This window comes from Lactuca virosa, chromosome 5, assembly GCF_052849685.1.
Source record: "Lactuca virosa cultivar CGN04683 chromosome 5, Lactuca_virosa_CGN04683_v6, whole genome shotgun sequence".
NCBI lineage: Eukaryota > Viridiplantae > Streptophyta > Magnoliopsida > Asterales > Asteraceae > Lactuca > Lactuca virosa.
The window spans coordinates 13,394,492-13,403,801 of NC_136430.1; the positions used below are offsets into that span (position 1 = coordinate 13,394,492).

The window sequence follows — 9,310 nt, forward strand, 5'->3', positions numbered from 1 at the left end:
TGCTATCTACAGAAATAGTGAATGCTACGACTACACCGGGAATCTCACAACACTCTAGCACAATCTGCCAACCTTTTGAATGCTACGGCTACACCCACAAAATTACAATAGTCTAACACTATCTGCCAACCTTGTGAATGCTACGGCTACACCCGCAGACTTACAACACTCTAACACTATATGTCAACCTTGTGAATGCTACGACTACACCCGCAGACTTACAACACTTTCTCACACTATCTGGCTGCTAGTAAATGCTACGGCTATCTCGCAGTCTTACATCACTTTCCATACTATTTGGCCACTAGTGAATGGTACGACTATCCCGTAGTCTTACAGTACTTCCCACACTATCTCAATCGCTGATTACCAATCCGAACACATCCGACGTCAAGCACACACATGATCTAACATCCCAACTGAACTCATGTCCTGACTGGAATCCTCAACCTGGTTCCCTAAGGCCTACTATCAAACATTCCGAGAAGGCGATCTCATCATTGGCAAGTTTTTCGAACTCCCAACTCACACTATCCCCAATCCATACAGCCACTCGGACTGTCTTCCTTCCTGACAAGGATACAAAACTTATCCCAGTTTTAAAACTGCTCTTGCTTTTGAATCCCTAGACGATTCTCCCCCACTTAGATTCGATTAAGTCTTCACAATACATGAAAATTGAAGAAATCCCAACAATATTGATAACTCCAAATTCCGTGAAATAATACTGTACTCAAATCTTGGAGTCCAATTAACCGATGCTCAAAGCAAAACTTCAGTAATAGACCACTTCCCTTGGCGACCCCATGAGTCAATCTGAGCACAATGACTGAACCCACCGAAACCTGTCGAGGTGGATAACCACCCTGCTGAACCCTGACCACAGACCTTCTGCATAATGCCCCTGAACCGATCTCGACCGTAAACCAAGATGACACTGCACACTCCCAACCCGCAATTAAGGAAATGACCTTTCGCTACCCACTAATAATTCTTGGCATGCAAATGACATATGAAATCACTTGAAGGTATAACCCTAACACAGCAGGGAAACAACCCAAGTATACACTTACCCAAGCCCTTGGAATGCAAAACTCCATCACGCAGTTTCCCGCAAGTGCTGTACTGAATCCGGTCCTACTGGTCTCTCAAACGCTGATCCGAAATCTTGGATCTCTTCCCAAGACCCTCCAATATATGCACCTGATCTGGTCTCCTCTTCCTAATGTGCTCCAAATCAGTCTCCCGCTCTAGAAATCATATCATTCAGGGTCTCACACCCCCGAGATACTCAAGAACTCTCTGATATCATTCCGCAGTATATCATGATACCTCACCTTCTTCATTCTCTCATATGGTGCATACTGTGGTACCAAATAAGCTCTCTCCCGAGAGTTGACAGTGATCTCTGCCACAGTCTCAGTATTCTGGCGGAGATCCAACAACTCTTGTGCCAACTGTTGCACCTCACTTGCCGAGGCAACTTCGCCCGAAGTCTGGCGGAGATCCATCAACCGCTTCATCACTCAACTTCTAGATCTACTCTTCTCCTTCACGTCCTTACTACTTATTCAAGAATCCTCTTCTTCAATTTCACAAGGAATGCACAAAAATGGCTCAAAACACTCAAAAATGGATTAGGGTTTCGTGGCTAGGGTTTGGGATGATGGAGGCTGTAAATGAGGCCAACCTTTGGAGGTTAAGGTGTTTAAATAGGGGCTAAACCCTGAAAATTAGGGTTTCATTCAGGCAGCCTACTCGTCGAGTTGAGTCTCTCAACTCGTCGAGTAGACTTTAAGTTCCGCGTTCAAATTTCATTCCTACTCGACGAGTTTGGGGCCTCCAACTCGTCGAGTTCCTGTAGAAAAATGAATAAATTGATTTAAAATACATACTAGGAACCGGGCGTTATATGTGCACCCAATGCACCTAAGATTATCCATTCTTTCTCTCTCTGAATTGAATCGTAGCCCTAAAACTCAAGATTAAAAACATTTTTACGCGCAAAATTGGTGTTGTGCGTCTGAATCGCAGTCCAAAACTCAAGATTAGGTCTGAATTAGGTGATGAAGCCCCAAAACTACAAATAATAGTATGAATGTTGCAGGGGGGAATCGATGCATGATTGGGACAAACATAAAACATGATATTTGTATTGACTCCTCTTTTATGGAGATTTGAATAAACTAAAAAAAGTCACGATGTTCAAGTTATGGTCGGTACACAACCGACTAATGTGGCATCATAAGTGGACCAAACTATAAATAATGGTGTATTGTTATTTTGGGTCTATCATATTGTGTCCATGGCTAGTGTTATACACTAAGAGAGTTGATATATTGATACAAAGTCCTATTTTAATTAGAAATAGGTATCATTGAGCTTCCAAGAGGGTAATAGAGGTTCATATTGTTGTGTTTTTTTGTGTTTGAGGGTGGAAAAGTTATATACAACCTCTGATGAACACTTACGTGAAATCCCCTAAAGAGTTTAGTGGATTTCGATATATGTAAATTCCCTTTTTAAGATATAGTGTCGAGTCTTCTAAAAGCTTATGAAAGTTGAAGGATTTGATTCCTATTAGCCTATTAGGAGAGAAATTATGAAAGTTTATATCGACTTATATGGCAATAAATTCCCAAGAATAGTACTCCGAATTAATTTAAGCAAGTTTAATTTGGTTTCAACCAAACAATGATTTTTTGCGGTAATAAGATGATATGGCTCAAACCATCATATACGGAGTCAGTCATTATCTATAGATAAAAGAGATGTTTGGGTGTGAGTTGTGGATATTCATCTTTCATCTTTCACCATTATATATACATTAGAGCCACATCACTCATCTACTCCATCTTTTATAACATCTTTTAAACCATGTTATATCCTTATTTCAAATATGTGGATAAGTCCTAAAACACAATATATATGGAAAAATAGGAAAAAGGCGGCATGAGATGATGGGAGAGCAGTGGACTACCTGTCAGGATGGACCTACAATGAGACAGTGTAGGCAGTTGCCCGTGCTAAATTACAGACACAGAAAGTGCAAGGATGAAAACGGTGAAAAAATGTGAGTTTCACTATTCCTAACTCGTTGTTAACTCTTTTAGCGAAAAAACTCGGGCATTTCCCCAGGCCATTTTTTGTGATTTTTATGAAAAAATGTAAAAGTTTTGACTGTAAGGACCAAAGGTGTCAAAATGGCTAAAGAATTAAATGGGTTGGAATTAGCAACTTTTTAGAAAAGGGACCAAGGTTTTTAGAAAAGGGACCAAGGTGTCAAAATGGCTAAAGAATTAAACTCGGGCATTTCCCCACCGTTCTCTCTCTCTCTCCCCCTCTCTCTTTCTCTTGGTCGTCCTTTTTCTCAATTTGTTCTGATTCTCGTTAATATGAGCTTTCAAACAAGAACCAGTTGTGAAATGATTATTAAAATCTGGAAGAAGTAAGAAAATCAAACCCAGTTATATGTCTGTGTTCGATTTTGATATGTTGTATGTGAAAAGGGTGATATTTCTGGAAAAAGGTGTGGGTCGGACTAGAGTTTGTGGGCAAAAAAATTGAAGAACAAGAAGTTCAAAAGTGAAGCCTACCCCAAGATGAAGCATCCCACCATCTCCTATTTCTTTCCCCCCGCCATTTTTCAGAAACCCATATCTACAAGCTTTTCTTTCAATTTGAATCTGCATTTGGATCGAGATTTGCAGGGGTGTGAGGTTTTCATCATCAATTTCTGGGTTTTACATCATTGTGTGTGTGTGTGTGTGTTTATTGTGTTGTATGTGTATGAATGTGTTGAAGAAGATGAAGTGATTATTACAGCAACCCATGAACAATTATTACATCAGCAGGGGTGAAGAAGGCTCTGTATCCAGAGACGGTTCTTCTTTAGAACGAGGCGAGAGAAGAAACCCATAGCATATGATCGTCGATGACTACTTCATGAGTGTGTTCAGGTATACGGTAGTATGTGTGAGAGAGAGAAGGGAGGGCGACTAGAAGCTCTGATTGTGATGACGGAATTGTTCCGATGATGCTTAAGGTGTGATTAGGGCTTGGAAACCCTCAATTGGACCTTAATTCCTCACATTCGATGTCGTGTCCGTCATTACTAAATGTGGAAGGTAATATTATCCTTTCCTGAATCTCTCTTCTCTTCTTCTTGGTTGATTGCTCATGTACGACATCCTCCTAACTACTTTTCTGGTTCTGAAGATGATGTTCCTAGGAAGAAGAGACAGGTGAATGAAGAGAATATTAATAAAATGTAGATTTCATTTTCACCACCACGATTGATGATAAGCAGTAGGTATGAACAAGCCTGATGCCCCCAAAGCCTACTTGTTCGTGTCACTTATCTCAAATCAAGACGACAGGTGGTGTTTATGAAACTCATATGCAGGTGAACCAAGGAGGTGTCAATATTTTTTATTCTAATTGTATTCTGATGATTCATGGTGACATGGAAGCTTCAATGTTTCGTAAACAATGTGTGTATGTAGTTTAAATTGCAGGTGAAGTGAGGTGAGGTGAGGAAGAGGGCGAAGAGTGAGTGAGAGAGAGAGAGAGAGAGAGAGAGAGAGAGAGAGAGAGAACGGTGGGGGTGGGGGATAATTCTTTTTTTTAAGTAAAAAAGTATTAGAATGATTATAAAAAATACAAAAAAGAAAATAAAATGGCAAAACCGTCTTTTCAAGTTTTTTTGGACAAAAATTACAGTAAATTCTTGATTTTGGACGGTTCATGCAAGTTGAAAACTTTTTGGACCCTATCTAAAGTTTTTTGAATATCACAGGGACCAAATTTGCAGTTTTGTCCAGGAAAAAAAACAAAAAAGTTAAATATGAGGACCAATATAGAATAAAAAAAATACCAAAAGAAGAAAATGACAGACACAGAAAGTGCAATGATGAAAACAATAAAATAAACGTGAATTTCACTATTCCTAACTCCTTGTTGACTCTTTTAGCGGAAAAATTCGGGCTTTGCCGCGGGCAAACTTTGTGTTTTTTATGAAAAATGTAAAAGTTTTGACTGTAAGGACCAAAAGTGTCAAAATGGCTAAAGAATTAAAGGGGTTGGAATTAGTAAGTTTTTAGAAAAGGGACCAAAGTTGTCAATTCCATAAATTTTTGTGGCCAAACTTTGAATATTAAAAGGTTTTTAAAAATGTAAAAATTTTAATTGTAAGGAACAAAAATATCAAAATGGCTAATATATATATATATATATATATATATATATATATATATATATATATTAATTTTACTTTTTTATGTTTGTAAATTATTCCTTCAAAATTTAATTTACTAAAAATAGAAAAAAAGACTTTGAATTAAATCTTTCGACTTTGATAATATCAATCAAACCTGAAAGATTTTGCTATCGATCGATGTGCAAGCGTGAATCTACATACTGTATTACTTTGCACCTTCTCATTTATATACTATAAACATCTACAAACACTTTTACCCAATAGTAAATGTGGACATGAGCTTTTTTTTTCTTCGTCTTCATGTCTTTTCTATTTAATTAAATAGGTTAAAGATCGTAGGTAATATATAAAAAAAATAGTTAAATAAAAAACGGTTTAAATGACATCAAATAGAAAATTTGGTCAAAAGTTGGTTGCATGAAAATGTGTTTAACCGCTCAAAAAAATTACGCCTAAAGCTACAAGTCCAAGAGCATATTCAGCAAAACTAGTCGGTAACGGGTACCTTATAACGGGTAGCATTTTGTTAAACGCTATGCGAAGTAACATTTAGATTTAGAGCATTTTGTTTAAACTAAACGTTAGAAACTTGTAGTGCAAAACAATGTTTTCAGTTCAAAACGGAGCGTTTTGTTAAACGCTAGAAGCTCTCAAATGTTCCCAAACGCTTGTTGCCTAACACGCCCCACGAATCAATGACACCACAATGGCTAGCGTAGTGTTCCGATGGAGGCACGAGGTGCCAGCTTGGATCCCGCTCACACCAATTAGACCATAGGGTATGGTCAAGAAAAATCTTTTAATTTTTTAGTGTCACGTCAATTTTTCTCTCACTCTCATTTCACTTACAAAAAGACAGGAAATTGTCACCTGTCACTACATTTCATTATCTTTAATTTTTCGAAAAATATTGTATACAAATATTATACTCGTTTTGTAGGCAATTAAAAACCATAAATTTTAATATATTTTCTATAATTTTTTAATATATATATATATATATATATATATATATATATATATATATATAAACTAAAAAAAAACTGACCAATCACATGATAAGTGAGAGTGAGGGATAGTCTCCCCTCACCTTTTTCCCGCACCTCTTTCCCGTAGCCCCGATATGGTGTTCCGGGGTGCGGGAATCTTTCCCTCACTCATTTCCTGCTCCATACCCACCGGCCTTAGGTAATTATAGGCATCCCAGTTATATTTTAAGAGAGTTGACTCACCCAGTCTTTACCCATTATTTGTTAGCTACAATTTTCAATTTAACTATTTTAGATATAAAAAATACTAATAAAATCAACTCATTTTACATACAAGTTGAGTGAAATCGACGTTGGTTAGAACAATCCTATACGAATTTCTTTGCGACCCTTTTGTGTCGCCTATTTTCTTGTCCATAAAATAAATATGTGATAAACCATGAACATGTGTTCTGTACCACACATCCTCAACACATTTACTCAACTCTTTAGCGACACTCATAAACCCACGTAGACCCAACAGTAGCCACTCTTCCACTGCAATCTACATATACCCTTCCCCCCACCCACCTAGCCACCCCCAACTCAAACCACGATATGTCCATCTTACCTCAGCACCACCACATCATCCACCATGCTGCTGCCTTAGGCCGCCAACACCACCACCATCACAACCACCGTGTCTATTGCACTTCAACAACTCGAATAAAGACTAGGCCGAAACTCGAACCACTTGTCATCAACACAACACCACTCGTTACAGTTACTCCACCCAAAATCGATGACCCAAGCCTCAAATCGACTTGGGCTCACCGTGCATGGGTGGCCACCGGTTGCACAACAGTACTCATTTCTCTAGCCAATTCCATCATCGGATCAATCGACTCACACATATGGCTCGAACCCATCTTGTCTGGATTCATCGGATACTTGTTTGCAGACCTTGGATCCGGTGTATACCATTGGGGCATTGATAATTATGGAGATGCCTCAACTCCAATGTTTGGTTCGCAAATTGACGCGTTTCAAGGCCACCATAAATGGCCCTGGACAATTACCAAACGTGAGTTTGCGAATAACTTACATGCGTTAGCGCGTGTTATAACGTATACAGTGCTACCGATTGATTTGATCGGTCATGATCAACCGGTGGTGATGGGGTTTGTGGGGATGGCTAGTGGATGCATCATGTTTAGCCAGTTGTTCCATTCTTGGGCTCATGGAACTAAAAGCAAGCTGCCGCCAGTAGTGGTGGTGCTGCAAGATGCGGGAGTGTTGGTATCCCGATCACAACACGCCGCCCACCACCGGCCACCTTATAACAACAATTACTGCATTGTGAGTGGGGTTTGGAACAAGATTTTGGATGAGCATAAGGTGTTTGAGGCGCTGGAAATGGTGGTGTTCTTCAAGCTTGGTCTCCGGCCACGGTCATGGAGTGAACCGAACTCTGATTGGACGGAGGAGGCAGAGACTTTTTCTACGACTTCTCTGCCATAAAATTTGTTATCCGTTTACCAAGATTCATAATAATTCAAAAATAGAAGTATATAACATTGCTAGTTGCATTGATTTTTTATTACTAGGATCAATTGTTTAAAAATAAAGTTTGCACGACAGATATAGTCAACATGTGTTCCGGTTAAAATGGGTAATTTCAAAGGTGAATCAAATGAGTCGGGTTGATCGGATGATGCTTCTATGGTTACTCATTTTAAGAATTTCGTTAATAGTTTATGATGTCATATGATTATTAAATTACAAATCTATTTTTTTCTAAATGAAACAATCCAGGATACTGGAATCAGTTTATATACTTTAAGATGAATTATGGACCTGTTTAACCGTTTTTTAATGTATATGACACATGATCAGTGTTAGAACTTGTGTAAACCAACAGTATAAATATGAATATATATATTACAGAAATCAAATTGAGACACTATCAATAAACATAAACAAGAAACTTACAGATGAACATTACAGATTGAATACAAGATAGAGGCTTGCAAAGCAATGTCCTAAAACAGAAATTCGTCCCTATTAGTGCAATAGTATATGGACGTCTGAATAGAGGATACAACTATCTTCAATCAAGTTCTTATGCGTCCATGGAATTATTTAGAGAGGGAAAAGTTTGTTTTTTGTCGTTCATCCAAGAGTCCCGGCAAATTAGATTTGACTCCTTTAAATAGGATCGACATTAAAGTGTCAAAATTCAGTTTTGATAACTTCTCAAAACTAATCTTATCCTAATAAAACCGAAATTAAAAAAATAATAATAAATAAAAATAATTTCGGATTTATCTCATAAGACCCCCCAAGGCCCAAGGCCATCTTTTGACCATTTAATATATAATTAAATTACTAGTAATCCACTAGTAATTCAAAGCCCACAACCTCACACTAGTCCATCTTAAGCTCTTAGTACATTGTAGTAGAACTAAGAGAGCAAACATTTTAAACATCCCAAAGTTTGATGTTCCTTCCTATGTGGGATAAAAAACTTGACAAAATTATATAAACACCAACAATCCCCCACATTTTTGATTCAAACGGAAGACAATCCCCCACATTTGAATAAAAAATAAGCAATATAATTCCATAAAACAAGATATAAGATGCATAAGAAAAAGTGTCCTTTGAACTTGAACTTTTCATAGTGAGTACATATCGGAATTACTTAGTGGATAGTGACTAAAGTCTTGAACTACCACATGAAATAGTAATCTAAACAATACATATCACACATATCATATCTAAACATATTTCAATTCTTACGGTTGTGTTCATTTCGGTCTTGAACAAATCCTACTTCATGAGATCTTTAGAAGATGTAGCCAGAATTATCTTCATAGATGCGACCGCACATCAATCTCATATAGGTGATGCTAATCTGGAAAATTCCACAAGCTTCCACTAGTAAGCTATCAACATCATTAAGAATAAAATCAGCCCTAAAAACATCTATTGAAACACACATAAATCATCATAGGAACAAGCTTATATACCTGTGTGTACTGACTTGAGTTTTCCTCAACTAGTTTGCCTATTGAACCTAGACCATGGGATCTCCAATGTTCCTAGGTTAGGTTGCCGCCAA

At 37.8% G+C, this 9,310-nt stretch overlaps 1 pseudogene; it reads left to right on the top strand.

The window, feature by feature from the left end:
* The first annotated feature begins 6,749 nt into the window (after positions 1-6,749).
* Positions 6,750-7,898, top strand: LOC145116254 (fatty acid desaturase 4, chloroplastic pseudogene; annotated as a pseudogene).
* The last annotated feature ends 1,412 nt before the right edge of the window (positions 7,899-9,310 follow it).